This window comes from Schistocerca piceifrons, chromosome 3 (assembly GCF_021461385.2).
Source record: "Schistocerca piceifrons isolate TAMUIC-IGC-003096 chromosome 3, iqSchPice1.1, whole genome shotgun sequence".
NCBI classification, from domain to species: Eukaryota; Metazoa; Arthropoda; class Insecta; order Orthoptera; family Acrididae; genus Schistocerca; species Schistocerca piceifrons.
The window spans coordinates 726,810,617-726,833,769 of NC_060140.1; the positions used below are offsets into that span (position 1 = coordinate 726,810,617).

Genomic DNA, 23,153 nt, shown 5'->3' on the forward strand with positions numbered 1-23,153 from the left:
ATAATAACAGCGAGAAACTTAACATCCGGATTGATTGTCACGAAATAGATGAAATTAGGCGGTTCTACTATCTAGGTAGCAAAATAACCAATGACGGACGGAGGAAAGAGATCAAAAATAGACTGTCACTGCCAAAAAATGCACTCCTGGCCAAAATAAGTCTACTAGTATCAAACATAGGTCACAATGTGTGGAAGAATTTTCTGAGAATGTACGTTTGGAACCCAGCATTGTATGGAAGTGAAACATTAACTGTGGGAAAGTCGGAACAGAAGAGAATCGAGGCATTTGAGACGTGGTGCTACAGACGAATGTTGAAAATTACTTGGACTGATAAGGTAAGGAATGAGGAGTTCTGTGCAGAATCGGAAAGGAAAGGAATGCGTGGAAAACGCTGACAAGAAAAAGCGACAGGATTACAGGAAATCTGTTAAGATATAAGGGAATGATTTCCATGGTAGTAGAGGGAGCTGTAGATGTTAAAAACTGTGGAGGAAGACAGAGACTGGAATACATTCACCAAATAAATTTTTGTTGCAAGTGCTACTCTGAGATGAAGAGGTTTGCACAGGAGAGGAGTTCATAGTAGGCTGCATCAAGCTAGTCAGAAGACTTATAAGACTGATAACCACCCCCCCTCCCCAAATAAAAAGGAAACTTGATGAATCAACGCGCGAGAATACTGTATTAAATCTACTAGTTATCCACATACCCGACTTAGTAACTAACAGACCAGAACTTTTCGAATCAGTTAACGTCGAATTGGGAACCAGTGATCATAAGGCTGTGGCAGGATCGAAGACTGCAAAGACTGGGTGTATTACAAGAAATGTTAAAAAATCACATGGAAATATTTTTAGTTAGCCTGAGTGACAAGATATAAAATGTGAAATAGTTAAGTGGTCAGCATCAAATGTTCAGATTGGGGGCCGAGAAGCATATTTAAATGTACCTTAGATGACCATGTGCCGAGCAAGCTTGTGAGTGACGGAAAGAACCCAGCGTGGTTCGATAACTATATCAGAAGGATGCAGAGAAAGCTGAGTAAACTCAAGCTCCCCTTTATGCGAAGTGAAAGATTTTTAAACAAAAACAACCAATCTGTAATAAGCATGAGGATAGCTATGAGGAAATAATGAAGGTAAGACTGCAACAAATGGGTGACTTAAGTGACAACTGAGGCAGGTGGAAAATAAAGATACTGCTGAACAAACCAAAACTGTTGGACGGGTTTATGGTAATGCGAGTCTCAGAAAGGAGGTCAAATAATAATGAATCACGAAGTGGTCTTTTCTTGTGAACAAATATGGTGTTCGTAGCGGTTGCGCCTTGTACTCAGTCACGTACACATAATGAATATACAAAAGTCGTGCTAAAAAACTAAGTTACGGATACTACTCTAGATTCACAGGAAAAGAAATGGTCTCATGGGAGCTGTGTTTGTAAACGCTATAGATCGCTGCACTAATTGCATCGTGGTGGGTGCAGCTAAAATAGAACACGTTTCTGATCTTTTATAACAATTATAAATCTTATGAAACTTTATTAAAAGCAAACCAGCCAGTACCGACCGCTGATACCGCAGAATGACATAGATCCTGAGCGCCATACAGCAATTTTTCATCTGTGTATCACATTAATTTCTTAGTGATTCACGTCTGCAAAAGGAATCAAATAACAGACCACGGGTAATCTGCAGAAAAACGAAGTATATCAATATAGCAAAAATATTCATCTAAGCATAGGCCGAGATCGCTTGAAACCGATAGAACTTACCGGTGAAGATCTCATTTTATCGACATTTCTGGATGGGCTTAGGTTTTACTTTATTCTCTATTACGTTCCTAGTAGTAGAGTTTCACAAGAAAAGGTTTATTCGAACATTTCGCTACCTAGAAACCCAGTGTGGCTCTCAAAATACTGTCGATAATGAAATTGTTTTATGTTTAGGTGAAGGCGTATGTTGTACCGCCTGGAGAGAGGCCAAATGTGCTAACGTAATTTCAACATTAAACTTATTCCTCGTACGACATATCTGACTGAAAGAAAAACGGGCCTCAATTCTGCATTTTGGAGTTTTTGCAGTTTCTATGCTAAACTATAAAGTTCTACTTTACATTTATTAATAAGACGTATTCATTCAATCCGCATGGTATTGTAAACTGCATTAGTTGTTACACTGGACTAGAAATTCATCTATGGGTACATGCCGCACCTACTAGCCATGCATTACGTCCTATTTATAAATGAATCCTTTGATGAATGATTTCATTTTGATACGCTCTGATACATATTTCTGCTATTTCCTGCACGTTTTAGTCCTTCGTGTGAACTGTCAAAGCATGGTTACACACTGACGAAGAAAACTGCAAGTTGTGCGACGTACACAAAGGTTGGTGGGCGCGGTTCGGCATCTGAAAGACGGTGTCCGTTCACATTCCGCACCAGTTGCATAAGAGTGGCGCTACAGCGGCACTATGAGGATGCAAATCTGGTTTGGTTTAAATATAAGCTGTAACAGTCCTGAGCGTTAGTTACCTTTGAGGCTGTACGTGGTGAGTTGATATTAGTCAAGAAAGCCCTTAAAGCGACAAAGACCATTATCAACATCTTACTGCGTTTGAAGGAGATCGTGTAATAGTGCTACGACAAGCTGGATGTTCCTTCGACGATACTACAGAAAGACTTGGCTGGAATGTTGTTACTGTACGTAAGTGTTAGCGGCAGCGGTCACGAGAATGTATGGTTACAAGAAAACCGGGCTGCTGACGGCCAGGTGGTACTGCAGAGAGGGAGAACCCTTGGGCTACGTCTATGACTCTAGCGCTTCAACTGCGACAGCAATTTGATCAGCAGTTGGCACTGCAGTAACACAACGAACAACCAACTCTTTTAAATTGGTTACTTTTAGTCAGACGTCCTGTAGGGTGCTCTCCACTGAAACCAAACCACCGCCATTTGCGATTTCAGTGATGTGAAGCGAGAGCTCATTGGAGGGCAGGGTGGAAGTCTCTTGTATTTTCTGATGAAAGCTGATCCTGCCTCGGTGCCAGAGATGGCCGTCTGTTGGATAGAAGCAGGCCAGTTGAGGGCCTACAACCAACCGGTCTCTTTCCTAGACCCATTGCACTTACACCTTAAGTTATGGTCTGGGATGTGATTTCTTACGACAGCAAGAGCACTCTCGGGGTTATCCTACGCACACTAATTACGAATTTTTACTTGAATGCGATGATTCAACCTGTTATGCTGCCATTTTTGAACAGCATTCCAGGGGTTTTCCAACCGGATAACGCTCACCCGCATAACACTCTGGTAACGCAAAATGTTCTGCAGAATATCGACATGTTGCCTTGGCCTGCTAGATCAGCAGATCTGTCTTCAATCTAGCACATATAGAACATCATCGGACGACAATTCTAGCGTCATACACAAACAGTATTAACTGTATCAGTGCAGTAAACATGAAACTCCGTCCCACAAAGTGACATCTGGCGCCAGTAGAACATAATAATGCATCTAGGTTTGCTTACGTACATTCAGTACCGGTTAGTGATACAACAGCATTCACATCTGCAGTGGCTTATCGCGCACTTACATTAAGCTGTGATCTTGCCGTGTTAACTATTTAAATGTGTTATCTAGACAAATGTCTTCCCGAAGTTTCATTACTCCACACTGATTACCTTTTGGTACAGCGATTTTTTTCCTTCAGTGTATTTATGAATTCCGCTCGTATTTGTAACTAGGTACTTTGTATTGTGTTGTATGGAAGTGCGGACCTAGAAACGACGGAGAGGCTTCGTCCCCGCCGTAGCCCTCAGTGGTACACAACCCCACAACAGGCTACAGCAGTCCACTCACCCCACCGCCGCGCCACACTGAACGCAGGGTTATTGTGCAGTTCGTCCTCAAGTGAACCCCTCCCCCCCGGTAACGTCTCACACCAGACGAGTGAACCCCCAATGTTTTCCTGGTAGAGTAATTATGGTGTACGCGTACGTGGAGAAAGTGTTAGCGCATCAATCGCCGACATAGTGTAACCGAGGCGGAATAAGCGGAACCAGCCCGCGTTCGCCGAGGCAGATCGAAAACCGCCTTAAAAACCATCCGCAGACTGGCCGGCACACCAGACCTTGACACAAATCCACCGGGCGGATTCGTGCCGGGGACCGGCACGCCTTCCCGCCCGGAAAGCAGTGCGTTAGACCGCACGGCTAACCGGGAGGGCCTATTAGGTACTTTACTGGTACAAATAATTACAACTATCAAGCTACACTTCTGTAAGAAAGCTCACAAAATAACTATGTTCAAAAATAACGCACCACACTCTCTTTTACTTCTACGCAAAAGACTCTTTTTATCAAAATCTTAAAGGCCTCCATAAATAATGTTGTGGGGTGTCAGAAAACCAAAATATACAAAAATGTCGTAATGCGGACATTTGTTCCGTTTACTTGTTAAATGAAACTAGCGGAAAATATCTGAACATCGTTTCTATACTGAAGAGCCAAAGAAACTGGTACACCTGCCTAATATCGTGTAGGGTCCATCCGAGCACGTGGAAGTGCCACAACACGACGTGGCATGGACTCGACCAATGTCTGAAGTAGTGCTGGTGGGAACTGACACCATGAATCCTGCACGGCTGTCCATAAATCCGTAATAGTACGAAGGGGTAGAGATTTCTTCTGAACAGTACGGTGCAAAGCATCTCAGTTATGCTCAGGAAAGTTCATGTCTGGGGAGTTTGGTGGCCAGCGGAAGTGTTTAAACTGATAAAAGTATTCATGGAGCCACTCCGCAGCCATTCTGGACGTCTGGGGTGTCGCAGTGTCCTGCTGGAATTTTCCAAGTTCGTAGGAATGCACAATGGACATGAATGGTTGTTGCAGATGATAAGACAGCATGCTTACCTACGTATCTCCTGTCAAAGTCGTATCTAGCCATATCAGGGGTACCATATCACTCCAACTGTATGGTCTCCACACCATTACAGAGCCTCCACCAGAGTGAAAAGTCCCATGCTGAAATGCAGGGTCCATGGATTCATGAGGTTGTCTCCATACCCTTACACGTCCATCCGCTCGATACAAATTGAAACGAGACTCGTCCGACCAGGCAACATGTTCCAGTCATCAACAGTCCAATGTCTGTATTGACGGGCCCAGGCGAAGACTAAAGCTTTGTGTCGTGCAGTCATAAAGGGTACACGAGTGGGCCTTCAGCTCCGAAAGGCCATATCGATGATTTTCGTTGTATGGTTAGCACGTTGACCCTTGTTGATGTCCCAGCACTGAAAACTGCAGCAATTTGAGGAATGGCTGCAGTTTTGTCAGGTTGAAAGATTCTATTCAGTCGTCGTTGATCCCGTTCTTGCAGGATCTTTTCCCAGCTACAGCGATGTCGGAGATTTGATGTTTTACCGGATTCCTGATATTCACGGTACACGTGGGAAATGGTCGTACGGGAAAATCTCCACTTCATAGCTACCTCGAAGATGCTCTGTCCTATCGCTCGTGGGCAGACTGTAATACCACGTTCAGACTCACTTAAATCTTGATATCCTGCCATTGTAACAGCAGTAACCGATCTAAGAACTGCGCCAGACACTCGTAGTCTTACATCGGCGTTGTCGACCGCAGTGCCATTTTCTGCCTGTTTACATATCTCTGTGTTTGAATATGTGTGACAATACCAGTGTATAAGACTTCTAACTCATAGTTTGGTGTGTAGATTGTTATCAATATGTACGACTCTTTCCATAGAAAAAGAGGCACTTTAAAACATCCATTGTGCTTCCTGCCTCTTGTTGGTGGACTAACAAGAAGGCAACAAAGCAATCTACTTTTTGTATTTTTTGTATGGTATGGTATGTGAAGTTCAGAACTCAAATATCAACGACCCAATCAAAGCAACTTAAAAACTTTCGGGTTGGAAGAGGCTGATAGGTAAAGTAAGTAAACTGTTTATTACTTCAAATTCAATCGTCGTAACTGCGAATACATTTATCTTACTGCCAGTAAAGCTACTCATTGACTTCATGGAAAATTGTTTTCGGCGGTCTACGGAACCATGATTGAACTCAGGCGTGCACCTCATGATCTGAAGCAAGTCGACGAGCACGTATGTTTTTCTCTAGGGCTCTAAAGAATGGATCGCGATAGTATGGAGGGCAGAAGGAAACTTCTGCAGTATACTCGAAACAGCAATGGCAACACATGTTTCGCCTGCTCTGGGAAGCCCTTTCACATACTTCGTATGGTCCTGATTTCTCTCCAAGTTACTTTCGTATTTGTGTAGTCCCGAACAAGGACTTCCTCGGCCGTTGCTTTGATTTGGACATAGACGTGCACTCCTTGGTGTAATGGGATAAACGTATTCACAGCTAAGGTGATTACTTTTTAAATGATATACAGTTTACCAACTTCTTTCCATTTGTCTCAGTTTAATTTTACTGCCCTTTATAGGAACAATAAGATGTGCAGTTTTCACAAAAATAATAGTTAAATGAGTTAATTAACATATATTTAAACGACGTAGAAATTGTAAGTGAACGAAAAAACAACGAAAACCTTATGACGAAAACGAGAATCTATCCAACGATTACCAGTCTCGAGTATTTCAATATTTTTTCTTTGTATTCAGCGATTTGTGGCGAAGCTCGTAGAACATGCAGCTTTGTCTAAAAAGTTGATTCCGACAAGTATCAAACAGACACCTCCCTTTCTTGCATCCAAACGAGCACTCTAGCTCAGAGTCACACTGTTTATCGAAAAATCTACCTCTATTTAGCTTATTAAAGATTGTAGGAAAACTCCAAAGTGGATTTTCTCGAGAATTTTTGAGAGTTACATCGAACTGCTTCGGGTTATTGATATATGAGTTCTGGAATTAAAGCGCATACATACAAAAAAAAAAAAAATACAGAAATCCGACTGTTGTCTCCTTGTAAGTAAATTTATTTACATTGAAGGTGCTCTAGCACGTAACCAAAGGCTGATGATAGTCGTTTCACAGTGAAACATTTTCTAAACAGTGTTCTTTAAAAACGATTCAGTTGTGCGCAATTTTTTGTGTCGACAAGTTTGTTATCCGCTAAACGGACTGAGAAATGATGAAGAAAGGCAAATATTTTGCTGATAATTTTAGTAAAATTGCAAGTATTCAAGTATTCGTATGCAGTAAAATAGCTTGGCAAGAGCTGTAAGATGCTGAAGATACACTTACAATGTTTTCTTCTTGAAGTACACGAGGTTTCTGCCTCCTTAGATTATATCATATGCCAAAAAATGCTGTTACAATTACCGTTAATCATAGAAAACTTTCGTCTGTAGGTCTAGACTTGTGCGATTCGAAAAATGAACATTATTTTCCAGTTAAGCAACCAGATACATTGTAATAGCATCTACAAACGAACATAAGTATTCGGTTGGTGCATAAGTTCCTAGCGTTTTTCCATAAGTTTAATAAACACAGGAGATATACAGCGTACATAACAGAGACTTTAGACAGTGGATGCAGGATGACTGCCAACTCAACTCCTGTACAGTGTTTTCTGTCAGTCTAGGAGAATCCAGGCGGACGTTATCATGATGCAGCATCACTTCACAATGTCTTCCTTGTCACTGTTTTTCGATTGCGTCTACAAGATGTCTCAGCTGTCGACAATAAATGTCAGCAGTGATGGTTACACCTTGGGGAAGCAGCTCGTAGTACACCACAGTGTCGCTGTTCCACCAGAAGCATACCACTGTCTTGCCCTGACAGATGCTGCTTTGTTTGGTCTCAGACAATCCTTTCTTTCCCTTACGTTAGTATAAATACACAATTTCGCGTCACCAGTAACGATACAGGACGGGAATGGTCGGTGTCGATCACGATCCAACTGATGACGGGCACACAGAAATGCACATACGGCCACCCACAGAGTTTGTGATTTTGGCTTAGAGCATACAGTACCCTTACACCCGAGTTTTGAACCTTCCCCATTGCATGCAAATGTCGTACGATGGTGGAATGATCACAGTTCAACGCTTTAGCCAGTTCTCCAGTACACTGACATGAATCATTGTGGATTAATGCGTTTAAGCGATTTTCATCAAACCCCGAATGTCTTCTGAACGTGGAGACTCACTAATGTAAAACGATCTTCCTTAAAACGAGGTAACCATTATCTTGCCGTGTTCAGCCCAATAACATTATCCACATGCTCGGCGCAAATGTTTCTCGCTGCCTCTGCTGATATCATCATCCCTCTACTGAATTCAAACATAAGAATATGTCGGAAATGTTCCAGTTTCTCTACTTGTAACGCCATTTTCTAGCGTCCATAGTGCCACTTGCTACCCCCGAATGACGAAATTATGATGCGTAAACTAGAATAGCAAGAGCAAACTACAAATAAAAAAGGCAAACTATAAATAAAGCCATAGCAGTCGGAATACCAACACGCAAAACAAAAACACAATGTACTTATGCACTACCTCTGTCGTTGATCCCATAGTCCACACAACGAATCACTTGTTAGAGCTCTGGCTAAAGCAGGATGTACATTGAACATAAAATGATTGCGACGAGTTATTTGTCTGGTGGACAGACTGATGGCGTTGTACACAGGTGGACACTTGCCCAAGTGGAGGCGTGGTAGCCTACAGCGCGGACTCATTTGGCTTCCGGCTGACAGTGACCGACCTCGCTAGTGGAGCCTCCAAACATATGGGCTTGAACATAGGCTTATAATACGCAAAGTCATCACAGGCAGATAGCATAAAAGAAACAGAATGCCGAGGGCATCTACCGCCACTGCCAGACTTACGGAGTAGACTAACAGTTGTCATTCGTTTTTATTATTAGAGTTTGTCGATGTTAGTTATTTATGAACTGTTGTAATCTAGTTTGTCAAGTTTGTTTACAAATATGCTACACTCACTTAGTTGTTGTCAGTAGTTTCAGTATCCGTCAGTAGCTCAAGAGAATGCGATACCCCTCTCGCGTTTTCTTGCGACTAATAAGGTAATTTACACTGCCATATGATCAGTACTTATTGGTTTGCACAAAGTAATCGGCTACTCAGACTCCATACGACAAGATCCAATTACATTCTGTTAAACGTTCCTATAAGCCTCATCTCATAATCACAAACTGTTGCAAGTAGTCGATCAATAGCATGTAGGTATGTAATTCTGAAATATCAATGAGCCTTAACTAATTGGAAGTTGGCCTCACAAGGGCTCAGTACAACACACTTGTTAACAGCGCTTATGTAGGTCATGGCAGTGCAGTGGTGTGTGTGTGACAGTACGCAGTCAGTTGTATGGAAGCTGCACAGAAAGATGGCAGAATGTCGGAGAGGTAATGTTGTCTTTCAAAGCGTGCATGAAGATTCTCAATTTGTTGCTTTGTTATCACTTATGTTCAATGCGTATACAAGGAATCGTGTTGCACTCGCAGCCACCCTTTTTCTGTAATATGGTGTAATAACAGTGGTCGTAAAATACATTCAAACCAGCAAAGGTTGGAGACGATTGTTACTCCTTGTCAACGACAATCTGTTTCAAAGACGACAGGAATTGCTGATGTTTGTGAATGAAGGTATTCAGTTTCCAAGGATATGCGGTGTAGAGAGCAGCTCGCAATGAACATATGGAGTCAGGTACCTCGCAGAAGCCATTGCTCACATAAGGCTGCAAGTCTTCGAGGGTCCGAAAAACACAAAAAATGTCCAATAGGTAACTGTAGACATGTGATATGGTCTGATGAAGCGCGATTTGCCTCTGTTTAAATGAGGCAAGGGATCGAATGCGCCGGTGGTCACATGAACTGTTTAACGTATACTGTCTGGAGTATAGACTTCAGGCTGGAGGTGGTTCTATAATGTTTTCGGAGTGTTTTTGGAGTGTATTTCGTGTGATCACAGGTTACTGTCTCCGTATACCTAGTTGTTTATTTCAAAATTCTTGCTGGCCTCTTTCGTCTTTCATTCTACATTTGCCAGACGTAACGTAGGATGAAATGTCTGGCACTATCTGGAAAAGCAGGTGGAGCATAGGAGTCAATACCCCCACAACGTAGTAGCTCCGCAACAGCATATCACCTGCGAGTGGATTCAGCTCCACATGTCATACCTGAGAAAACCCTTTGGATTCTCTTTCTCGCCGACACCGTTATCAAGCCCAGTGTTGGTGTGCATATCTTGTTTGGATTGAGGTATAACATCTCCCTGTTCTAATAAGAATATCTAGCTCTGCTGTGTCTGCTAAGTCCAGCTACTCATCCAAGCACAAAGGAAACTGTAAAACATTGAATTGAATACCCTGCTACTCTACTCAGCCCTTTTTTCTTCATTTTCCAGTCTTTTACTTCAATTATTTATTTCTTTTTGACTGGATAGATGTGGCCCTCCACGAATTCCTCTTCTGTGCATCGTCACAATCTCGAAGTGGCCTTGGCATATTGTTCACAACGCAGTCGAGACGTTGTGACTGAACGCTGTTCCACTTTCCGATGGCGGCCCCGAGGTTGACCATGTGTGACGACAGCTACCATAACGAAGCACGCCAGGTTCCAACTGGTCCAAATGGCTCTGAGCACTATGCGACTTAACTTCTGAGGTCATCAGTCGCCTAGAACTTAGAACTAATTAAGCCTAACTAACCTAAGGACATCACACACATCCATTCCCGAGGCAGGATGAGAACCTGCGATCGTAGCAGCCGCGTGGTTCCAGACTGTAGCGCCTAGAACCGCACGGCCACTCTGACCGGCTCCAACTGGTCCCAAGCTTCTCAGGTAACGGTGGTACTGCCATTCCGTGGAATCTTACCTCCTGGAGGAAGGTGTGCCCATGAACGGCACCGTGTGCACGTTCATTATTTTTTTTTTTTTTTTTTGAATGATGAAATCATCGGGGAGATGTTGACCGACGGTCTGGACAATAATCTAGACGATCCTGTTCTAATACTGAAGAGCGATGAGCACCGTCAGGCATCTATACATGATACTGTAGAAATGCATGACTGATGCACATCTGTACTGAGTCGTATGACTTTTGGCGTGTCCGAGAGAAGCATTAGTACCCTGCCGCTTCCCCACTCTTCTCCGACGAACACCAGGCGTCAGTAAAACACTGCTTTCACGCGAAAAGACTCGTCATTGACAGATGTTCTGCTCCAAGTGTTCCATTATCAACAGTCACGTACCACAACGAGTGGGACACAAAAATAAATAAATAAATAAAATGGAAATGATCGTATGGCATTGTTGGCCGGGAGTCCCCATTCGGGGGAGTTCGGCCGCCGTTTTGCAAATCCTTTTTAGGTGACGCCACGCCGGTGACTTGCGAGTCAGTGTGATTATATTGATGAACAAGGACACACAAACACCCAGATCCCTGCCGGGAATCGAACCCGGGCCCCTTGCGTTGTAGGTGGTAACGCTACCGCTATGTTACGGAGGCGGACAGTGTAACAAAATATGTACACGAGAAAAATTATTTAAACAGAAAAAACTGTGGGTGGTTGCACAGGACACCACAAGAAACGTTCTCCTCTAATGTCACAATTACCTGCGAGGGTTTTCATCCGGTGTACGGCTTAATTGCTCTCAACATTCAGCTCCTTCACGAGCAACTGTTAATCCATTTGACTTACAGCGTGTGCACATCCTGGAACTGGATGATTATGCACCCTGATCACTGCATTCGCAGTATTCATGTAACAGCTTGAAAATGCATCCTACACTTCCGTTCTTTGTGCTATTTACAGATGAGGCGACGTTCGGAAACATGTGCTTCTGATTCCAAGTTAAACTATAAGTAACCTTTACCCGGTTTGATATCTGAGATAAGTTAGGTACTCGCAAGCCGCCGAAGTGCCGCCCAATAGAAAGACATGCACCAGGGCATTCAGCCACACGAAATAATTATTGTTTACAGGTCCCGGTACGTAATAAAATGGATCATCTGTACCCGTCCTTGCCCACTTTTTTTAGTATATAGATACCAGTTTCCGTGACTCAATATGCCACCTACTGGCCGTAACTGACGCTGAGGTGGTGAACTCCAATCACATACACGATACAATCAGATAATAACATTTATGAAACAGTTTCCGTAGACTGTTGTAACAACGACGTTGTGTCTACAATCATCAATTATTATTATCTACTAACATAATTCAGTTTGTACGGAATCCTCAGAGCGCGAGTCTTACTCACACTTTTTCGGTATTTTAGGTAAACTATGCCGAGGTGGATTATATACGTGAGTACTCTTCACATAGTGTGCTACATAACGAAGGGTCATTACGCGCTTCCCTAGGTAATTATATGAGACAAAATGCGGTTTAAAATCTGAAAGATGAGAGTGTCCTCGCTATTTACGAGTAGATCATAAACATATACATAAGCATCGAATCAAAAGCGGAAAGCAATACTTCCACCAGAAATTTCCACGACCTGAAGTGTTGCCAGTTCCTGCAGCTTCTTGTTACTTGGCTTTATTTAAGTGATTACAAAATCAAATCAAAATCACGCATTGGTTAGCCAATTTGGACGTACAAGTAAATGAATGTATCGAAGAGGTCGTAATCAGCCTTCAACGAATCAGAATTGTCTTTCAGTCTGAAGATACTTGTTCACGACATAATCATGAACTGTCCTTTTGTGTATGTTAGAATGCTTATAGTGCGCTTGCTTAAGGTCTGAATTCGGCTAACACTTCAGGTAATAATATTTAACAAACTGACGCTCTTCACCTCTAGTAAAGCGATTTGAACAATGTAGCCTTGCACCGTGATTCCAAATCCACATTAAGCATGACTTTCCTTCGCTACCTATTTTAGGAGAGTCGGTGTGGGTTGGACCATGGCAGAGGTGAAAGTCACGCCAGGTAGAAACTCTGTAACCTGTTTGTTTCCTTCCATGAGATTTCTTTTGATATTAGTGAGCTATTTGTCATTCAATGTCGCTTATTCATTAATGTATCTGAACTCCAGCTGTTGAAATAATTGGTTCAGGGCTGGTATTCGAGTAAGGTCTCTCCTTTTTCTGGGTGTGACTCATTTGAGACGACGCAGTTCCATTGTTTTATTGTTTCCCCAAGATTACACACTCATCAGTCTCCACGAAAAACAAGTGTTTTGGTTCGAACCTTGGTCTGGAGCTAATTGTTTCCATCGTGTCATTTTAGGCTGTAGCACACGCGCAACAAACTGCAGGTGTCGGACGGTTATAATTTTTTATGTCTCTCTTTGCTTTTCAACAATAACGATTGGTGCCGCTTTCGACACCCGGTGAGAAGTTTCAGGCAGACCTAGAACTTTTAGCCAAATCGTTTCAGGTTCATACCAGCCACATTTAGTTACTAATGAAAAATAATTCCATAGTCAGCGCCTCTTTGTGTTTGATCAATGACGATGATATGTGCAGGGTTCGACTCCCAGTCAGCAAAGAACTTTGTGTCATGTTATTTTTATTTCAGACACGTGCACATCTCGGTGCTGGTGAAATTAACCAATTTTTAAAGTCTATTCGCGACTAGACGTTAAATTTCGGTAAGGCAAACTTTCTTCGTATCGTCATTTCAGTTTCAGTGATCTGTCCTCTGGTGACAATTTTTGATAGTTAACATTCGACTGTGCTTCGTTTACAATCCGATTAAGTTGCAAGTTCGAATACCCATTCAGCACAATACTTTATGCCGTGTCGTTGCAAGTTTAAACCTGAGCGCACATTGTGACTTAAGCCATGACCTCCGTCGCTAATTAACAGGAACAGCAGTTGTTGGATTGGAGTCCCAGTTACCACCCCAGTACAAAACCGTATTAAATGCAAGTTCATACTGATACTTGCTTTTTGAAACGTCATTTACCGTAATAAATTTGAGTTTACAAGCGAAATAGCTTTGTCATCTCTAATACTGTGTTCTCAGATGTTTCCATTATAGTAATACTAATTTGTATCTGGATTGACAGCCATACAGAGCTGTTAGTTCTTGTGACCTCTTGTAGTAACCATTTTTTGTTGTCAAATGACTGTACCGAAAAGAAGAAGACCTGCAAGACAGTTACGTTATGCCGGTGGTACACAACGCATTTCAGGCCGTTCGCGCACTTTTGAGCACGATAGAACATAGTTTAAGGTGTGGTAGTGTAGTGTATTCTGAACATAATACGTCATATGAGCATTTGTCCTCTTCCCAATAGCCTCCGAGGAAACTAATGAAAAGAACAGGGAACGGGAAAAATTCAGTGATAGTAAGTGAATCACTGTGATTTAATGTTTTGTTTGGTTTTGTACATATCCTCACAACATACGTCACTGCATTGCATTTTGCAGCTGTTGCAGACAGATGCTCTGTTGCTGATCTGACCCCATTAAACCAGTCGTTTACTTAAACACACGTATGTAAAATATGAGTGATAAGTTCCATGTAGTAAAGAGTGACCTATTTGCTGTTCCGGTCGAAATGTCCGAAATTGGAGTAGCATCAGCTCAACTGGTGTACATGTCAGTTGCCGTGAAGACACGTCTGAACCCTGCTGCTAGAATGTGCGCAGAACCAAGTCAAAAAATAGGGAAAAACGTATGTTTGCAGAAAAATGACCTATGTTCAATAAAGACCACATTATGCAGACTAACGTCACTTTGATTGTATCTGCATGTGAGTGCAGCTGAAGAAGGACATGCGAGTGACGTGCTTCGTTTTCAAATATCTGTATGACGGATACAGCCGGAAAAAGGGCGTATGTTCATTTGAAGATTTTTGGTCACAATCATCAATACTATCACCTCTAAATCTGTATACTTTTCCTCCTGGTTCACCCTGTATACTTTCACTGTGCTCTACAAAATACGGAAACATCTGAGCGCAACATAGATGAAGCTTCAGTTGACGATATACAAAAAAAAAAAAAAAAAAAATGGCTCTGAGCACTATGGGACTTAACTTTTGAGGTCATCAGTCATCTAGAACTTACAACTACTTAAACCTAACTAACTTAAGGACATCACACATATCCATGCCCGAGGCAGGATTCGAACCTGCGACCGTAGCGGTCAGGCGATTCCAGACTGAAGCGCCTAGAACCGCACGGCCAGACCGGTCGGCGACGAAATACTGACAGTTCTCTACTGCTACACAGGTAGTGCGTCGTGCTTCTTCTACTGACCCCGAGTCAGAACTAATGTGTTCTTTAAATGAAGGTATTAATTTTAGAAAACTGTATATAAAAGAATTTTCGTAATTATGTAGATTTTTTCGTAGTTATGAATAACTAATAACTGTCTGTTACGTGAAGTATCATTTAAATCAACGATATTGGCCTCAAATTAAATGTATTCTTTTAGCATTATTTACTGAATTAAATTCAAGTATATTTCGGTTTGTTAGAAACTAAAAGCAATCACAGGACACACATTCCCACCGACCGCCTTTCCCCATAGCTGTCTTTCATTACAACGTGTCCCTCCCTCCCTCTGCCACCCTCCACTGTCACCCTTTTCATTCCGCTGTCACCTCAAGAAACAAAAATACCCTCCGTTGATCTATATGGCAGGAAATTTCAAGTATTAAAATTAGTTTATAAAGGAGGCATTTGTTGCTGAGTAACTGATCTTTCAAAATTATTGAAACCTGAGATTCTTTGTACGTTTGTAGGTATCAACGAGAATAGAAACTGCCAGCTGATATGAAAAAAAGATCAGTAATTAGAGTCTTAACTGAGGATAAATGTCTTTCTTAGAAAACAAATCATTATATTCTTCATCAAAATAAGAAAAGAAAAGAAGAAATAACGAGCTGAGGCAATAAAAGACGACAGTAAAAACTTGTGAAATGTTAGAATTACTTTCCAGTTGTTAGAAACTTCTATAAGCCTTAGAAAATCTTGGGATTTCCACTTTATTAAAAAAACGCGAAAACCTACGATATAAGCTTGGAGAGGGTACTAACCAAGGCAAAGTATAGTCTTTCAGAACCGGTTGGTTACGGAGTGCACTAAGACAAAGTGTCGTCGTCCTTCACTGCAGCTTTCAGAGCCGGTTTCAGATAAGATAAGTGCCACCGTCCTATTTTCAGTATCGTTTGACTTTCAGTCAACCGGTAATATTCCGATTATTTACACACGTAAGTGAGCTACGGCAGTATGTTGTCAGTATAAAAATGTGATGGCGACGGCAGCATCAACGTCGTACCTTCAAAACACAGATTTCATAGTTACATCTGGCGATTACGTTTACTGTTGGCTAACTGACACGTTTCACTAACTTCTGGTGAGTATCGTCATCAAAATTCCCTAATTTTATTGAGTAGTAAGATAGGCGAGACTTTTACCAGAAATTAATGGAACTGCATTTATGCAGTACGTTAATGCACTAATTTGCTGAACTGATCTAATGTTTGTCATATGACATTTATTAATTACTGTAACTTAAGCATTAATAAATCGCGATATTTAAGTCTTAGCAAAGTTTTCATCCTCTTGTTCCTCTATAGATCTAAGTTTACGAAACCGTAAACTGTTGTTTGGAGTTAGTCGCAGTGTGGAATCACGTTAATGAATCGACCGTTAACTGCAAGTTAAAAAAATCGTTGTAGTAACTTATGACACCTCCACTTGCCTCGGTGTCAGCTGCGATTCTCTGTGATACTGAATGAATGAAGTCATCAATCTGTAGGTGAATGATTCTGCAAGGATAAGTGGGTTACCAGTACAGACTCACTTGCTGAAGTTGCGAAATGTCATCATGTTTGTGAGGGTGGTTGTTGTACGCTTCAGTCCAGAGGCTGGTGTGATTCAGCTCTCGATGCTACTCTATTATGTACAAGTTTAGTGTGTTCATCTCTTGCAATTCCTCCTCGATTTTCACCCTTCATGCTGCCCTCCAGTACTAAATTGGTGATCCCTTGATGCTGCAGAACATGTCCTGCCAACCAATCCCTCCTTCTAGACAAGTAGTGCCACAAATTACTCTTCTCCCCAATTCTATCCAGTACCTCCTCAATGGTTATGTGATCTACCCATCTAATCTTCAACATTATTCTGTAGCACCACATTTCGAAACCTTCTGTTCTCTTCTTGTCTAAACTATGTTTCGTCCACATCGTCCACGTTTCTCATCCATACTTGGCTACACTCCATACAAATACTTTGAGAAAAGACTTCCTGACACTTAAATCTATACTCGATGTTAACAAATTTCTCTTCTTCAGAAACGCTTTCCTTGACATTGCCAATCTACATGTTATATCCTCTGTACTTCGACCATCGTCAGTTATTTTGCTCCCAAAATAAGAAAACTCATCTACTACTTTAAGTGTCTCATTTCGCAAAAAAATTCCCTCAGCACCACCTGATTTAGTTAGACTACATTCCATTATCACCGTTTTGGTTTTGTTGCTGTCCATCTTGTAGCCTCCGTTCAAGACACTGTCCATTCCGTTCAACTGCTCTTCCAGGTTCATTGCTGTTTCTGACAGAATTACAATATCATCGGCTAACTTCAAAATTTTTATTTCTTCTCCGTGGGTTTTAATTCTCCAAATTTTTCCTTTGTATCCTTTACTGCTTGCTCAGTGTATAGATTGAATAACATCGGGAATAGACTACAACCCCATCTCGCACCCATCCCAACCACTGCTTCCCTCTCATGCCCCTCGACTCTTATAACTGCCATCCCAAAGTGGCCGTGCGGTTAAAGGCGCTGCAGTCTGGAACCGCAAGACCGCTACGGTCGCAGGTTCGAATCCTGCCTCGGGCATGGATGTTTGTGATGTCCTTAGGTTAGTTAGGTTTAACTAGTTCTAAGTTCTAGGAGACTAATGACCTCAGCAGTTGAGTCCCATAGTGCTCAGAGCCATTTGAACCATTTGAACTGCCATCTTGTTACTGTAAAAATTGAAAACAACCCTTCGCTCCCTGTATTTTACCTCTGCCAACTTCGGAATTTGAAAGAGAGTATTCCAGTCAACATTGTCAAAAGCTTTCTCTAAGTCTACAAATGCTAGAAACGTAGGTTAGCCTTTAATTAATCTATCTTCTAAGGTAAGTCGCAGGGTCAGTATTGCCTCATGTGTTCCTACATTTCTACGGAATCCAAATTGATCTTCCCCGAGGTCAGATTTTACCAGTTTTCCGTCCGTCTTCTGTAAAGAATTCATGTCGGTATTTGCAGCTGTGACTTATTAAACGCCGCGCGAGATTAGCCTAGCAGTCGGCACGGTAGCTCAGCGTGTTCGGTCAGAGAGCTGGCTGCAATAAAAAAGCTGAGTGAAAAGATCAACAACGAACTTCTTTAACGGACGTAACGTGACGTCCGCGACGACGAAATACAATGAACCATAACGAGAAAGACAAGAAAGCGGTCTAAGGCGCTGCAGTCAGGGACTGTGCGGCTGGTCGCGGCGGAGGTCGAGTCTTCCCTCGGGCATGGTTGTGTGTGTTTGTCTTTAGGATAATTTAGGTTAAGTAGTGCGTAAACTTAGGGTCTCATGACCTTAGCAGTTAAGTCCCATACGGATTCGCACATTTGAACATTTTTGAACTTATTAAACTGATAGTTCACTAATTTTCACACCTGTCAACACCTGTTGTAATAGACCCCCTACGTATTCCTTCCTCCTTTTGCTTTCCCTTCTTTGCTTGGAACTGGTTTTCCATCTGAGCTCTTGATATTCATACAACTGGTTCTCTTTTCTGCAAAGCTGTCATGAATTTTCCTGTAGGCAGTATCTATCTTACCTCTACCGATATATGCCTCTACATTCTTACATTTGTCCTCAGCCATCCCTGCTTAGCCGTTTTGCAGTTCCAGTCGATCTCATTTTCGAGACGTTTGTATTCCTTTTTACCTGCTTCATTTACTGCATTTTTGTATTTTCTCCTCTGTTCTCATCTGTTACCCAAAGATTTCTACTAGCCCTCGTCTTTTTATCTTCTTGATCATCTGCTGCCTTCAGTATTTCATCTCTGAAATCTACCCACCCTTCTTCTATTGTATTTCTTTCCCCTGTTCTTGTCAATCGTTCCCTAATGCTCTCTCTGACACTCTCCACCAACTTTGGTTCTTTCAGTTTATCTAGGTCCCGTCTCCTTAAATTCCCACCTTTTGTGAGTATAAGACTGAAAAAAAAAACATTCTTAATAATGTTCGACATGTTCATTACTACACCGCAAATAAGAATATCCGTCATTTCGCAATCTACTGGTCACCCTTGTGGAAGCATGCTTTTACAGGGTAGTCATACAACGTTATTTACATTTTGCACAATCTAGGCTCTCACTGCTGACCTTTCTGTGGCTATAAGTATTTTATTGGAAAAGAAAGTGGAAAGTAATGAATGGTTGTCAAATGGCTCTGAGGACTATGGCCGGCCGGGGTGGCCGAGCGGTTCTAGGCGCTACAGTCTGGAACCGCGCGACCGCTGCGGTCGCAGGTTCGAACCCTGCCTCGGGCATGGGTGTGTGAGATATCCTTAGGTTAGTTAGGTTTAAGTAGTTCTATGTTCTAGGGGACTGATGACCTCAGAAGTTAAGTCCCATAGTGCTCAGAGTCATTTGAACCATTTTTGAGGACTATATGACTTAACTTCTGAGGTCATCAGTCGCCTAGAACTTAGAACTAATTAAACCTAACTAACCTAAGGACAACACACACATCCATGCCCGAGGCAGGATTCGAACCTGCGACCGTAGCGGTCGCTCGGCTCCAGACTGTAGCGCCTAGAACCGCACGGCCTCTCCGGCCGGCAATGAATGGTTGTAGCCTGTTAGTTATTAACTACGTGATCCGTTTCTCGTAATGAAACCCAAAGTGCGACCTCTTAGTTCTTGCCGCGCGACAGAGTTGAGAACTATGAATAGCAAACTAACTCAAGGCATCCCCTGCTAGAGGTCTCTGAGTGAGTTCCGATACGCAGCAGTTTAAATCGATTTATTCTTATAATGCTTTCTGCATAATATTTACATCAGATTCAGGTAACAAAAAAGTTCCCCACTTGTTGAAAATTAGCTTACGTCATTTATTAGGCCGTCAGTGAGGCAACATCTTCCATCTCCGTAGCTGAACAGGTGAGTGAAACGTTCGTTTGATAATTACTTTTACAAACTTCAAACGGGAGCGGCTTATTTCCAGTTACATGAATGGTTACTGGCACAAATTTTTGAATTTGTTGCATGTTTGAATACTTACTAGGAGCAGCCTCTCTTTGCAATAGCAGTCACAGTATGTGATCAAAAGTATCCGGACACTCCCAAAACCACACGTTTTTTGTATTAGGTGCATTGTGCTGCCACCTACTGCGAGGTACTCCATATCAGCGACCTTAGTAGTCATTAGACATCGTAAGAGAGCAGAATGGAACGCTCCGCCGAACTCAGGGACGTCGAACGAGGTGAGGTGATTGGGTGTCACTTGTGTCATACGCCTGTGTGCGAGATTTCCACACTCCTAAACATCCCTAGATCGACTGTTTCCGATGTGACAGTGAAGTGGAAAGGTGAAGGGACACGTACAGCACAAAAGCGTACAGGCTGACAGAGACCGCCGACAGTTGAAAAGGGTCGTAATGTGTAATAGGCAGACATCTATCCAGACAATCACACAGGAATTCCAAACTGCATCGGGATCCACTGCAAGTACTATGAAAGTTAGGCGGGGGGGTGAGAAAACTTTGATTTCATGGTGGAGCGGCTGCTCATAAGCCACACATCACGCCGGTAAATGCTAAACGACGGCTCGCTTGGTGTAAGGAGGGTAAACATTGGTCGATTGAACAGTGGAGTCACGAATCACGGTACATAATATGGCGATCCGATGGCAGGGTGTGGGTATGGGGAATGCCTGGTGAATTTCTTCTGCCAGCGTGTATAGTGCCAACAGTAAAATTCGGAGGCGGTGGTGTTATGGTGTGGTCGTGTTTTTCATGGAGGTGGGCTTGCATCCCTTGTTGTTTTGCGTGGCATTATCACAGCACAGGCCTACATTAATGTTTTAAGCACCTTCTTGCTTGCCACTGTTGAAGAGCAATTCGGAGACGGCGATTGCATTATTCAACAAAGTCGAGCACCTGTTCATAATGCACAGCCTGTGGCGGAGTGGTTAGACGACAGTTACATACCTGTAATGGACGGGCCTGCACCGAGTTCTGACCTGAATCCTGCAGAAAACGTTTGTGATGTTTTGGAACGCCGAATTCGTGCTGGGCCCCACCGACCGACAACGATACCTCGCCTCAGTGCAGCATTCCGTGAAGAATGGCCTGCCCCAAGAAACCGTCCAGCACCTGATTGAACGTATGTCTGCGTGAGTGGAAGCTGTCATCAAGGCTAAGGGTAGGCCAACACCACTTTGAATTCCATCATTATCAATGGAGGGCGCCACGTACTTGTAAGTAGTTTTCAGTCAGGTGTCCGGATACTTTTTATCACATAGTGTATGTGTAAACTACTGCTTCTTGTATCGACACTTGTGTCGTCCAAGTGTTTGTTTGTCTGTTTTGGTTAGAAAAGCTCATTGTTCAGTTAGACTGTCAGTGAGGCAGCCCTAACCGTTCCCGCAGATGAACAGGCGAGTAAAGTTTCCGTTTGCTAATTATTTTACGAGCGTCAGGCGAGAGCGAATTATTACTAGTTTAAATTAATTTCTTACGTGTTTGTGTGCGTACTAGGCACATTCTAGCGTAGTGTACAGTTTTGCCATCTTTGGTAAGGACAGCGACTGTGATTGCAGTGTTCGGATGCGGACTGAGTTAGTGACGATTTGCTACAGATCCAGGCGTTGCTGGCTTCTGTCTTGCAGCTTGAGGCTGTTGCCAATGTTCCTCACTGTGAGATGCCAAACGTGGAGATCCGAGGGACGTCTAGCACAATCCACGTCTCCCAAAATCGATCCAATGCTGTTTATGTCCTTGCTACTGCCCGGGCGGAGGCTTAAAACTCACCAGTGGTTGATTGGGTTGTTTCCGAAGTGTGACAGGCAGCAGAAGACTTTCCAGAGGCCTATCGAATGGTCAGACAAACGGGTTCAAAGTACTGTCTTGGGTGATACAGGCCCTGAGCCACCGCTTGTCACATTTTAGAGGAAGCCTCTCGCCTTCAAGGAGCGGACATTCACACAAGGCGGGATTACTCGTAGTCGTAGCTCCAATTTTAGGCACTTAACGAGGGCCCTTAGGTACGTGGCTGCTAAGGAGGGGACGAAATCCAGTGTACAGTCCGCGTGCGTCCAGGGGGAAAACTTCCAGGATGTGGAATGGGTCCTCCCACACGCCATGAGGAGAACAGGGTGCAGTCAGTCTCTAGTCGGTCCTAATTATGTATGCCGCTTTGGGTTGGAGGAGTTTCTATCCGCTTCGGGCATTTAGCCGAATTAGCTAAGACTGCCAGTTGTGCCATCCGCGGGAATAGCATCGACGACATTACCGATTGCCGACCTTTGTTACAGAGCAAAGTCTGAATCAGGCAACCGTGTAGGCTGCTGATTCCTCATCTTGCGTCGTAGAGTGCTGGGCTATCAGGTTCCGCTAAATAGGCGACGCTACATACGCAGGGTAGACGGAGGCTGTATGGATTGGAGTGGAAGGTTTTTTAGGTTAGAGGGTCTCAGCAAAGAAGAAAATGTCAAAGGTTGCCGGTCAAAGACCACACAAGAGCCACAGAAATTATAGTATAAACTCCGACAGCTATGTTGAGAAAAGAACAAGAACTCCATACGTCAATGCGACGGGTGTTCAATAAATAATTGGTATTATTCGAGATTTCAATATACCATATTATTCCCAATATTTCTTGTCTATAAAACCCTGTATTTCCTCATAATATCCATTCAATGCGAGGTCCTTACGCCACCTTACTGAGAGGGCCCGCATGCCTGCATGTTACCACTCTACTGGTCAACGTTGCAACCAAACGCATCCTGCATCGATGAACTCCCCATCGTCCACAATCGCTTCCTGTGGAGTGCATTCATCATTGAAAGATGTGAAATACTGGCTGTAGGGTGGATGAGAAAGAAACTTCTAGGGTGCGGAAACTTCTGTGAGGGCCTTTGTTGTCATGAGAAGGAGAAGTTAGTCTGCATTTTTATGGCGACGAAGACGCTCAAGTCGTTTCCTTGATTTCTTGAGGACAGCACAGTAAACTTCTTAGTTGATC

At 42.8% G+C, this 23,153-nt stretch overlaps 1 protein-coding gene across 1 annotated transcript in view; it reads left to right on the plus strand.

The window, feature by feature from the left end:
* Window positions 1-16,121: 16,121 nt before the first annotated feature.
* Window positions 16,122-23,153, plus strand: part of LOC124789346 (protein yellow-like) — a 34,246-nt gene continuing 27,214 nt past the window's right edge. Inside the window, exon 1 of the mRNA XM_047256671.1 lies at window positions 16,122-16,272. The gene's annotated coding sequence lies outside the window, so the exon portion shown is untranslated. The remainder of the gene's footprint in view (window positions 16,273-23,153) is intronic.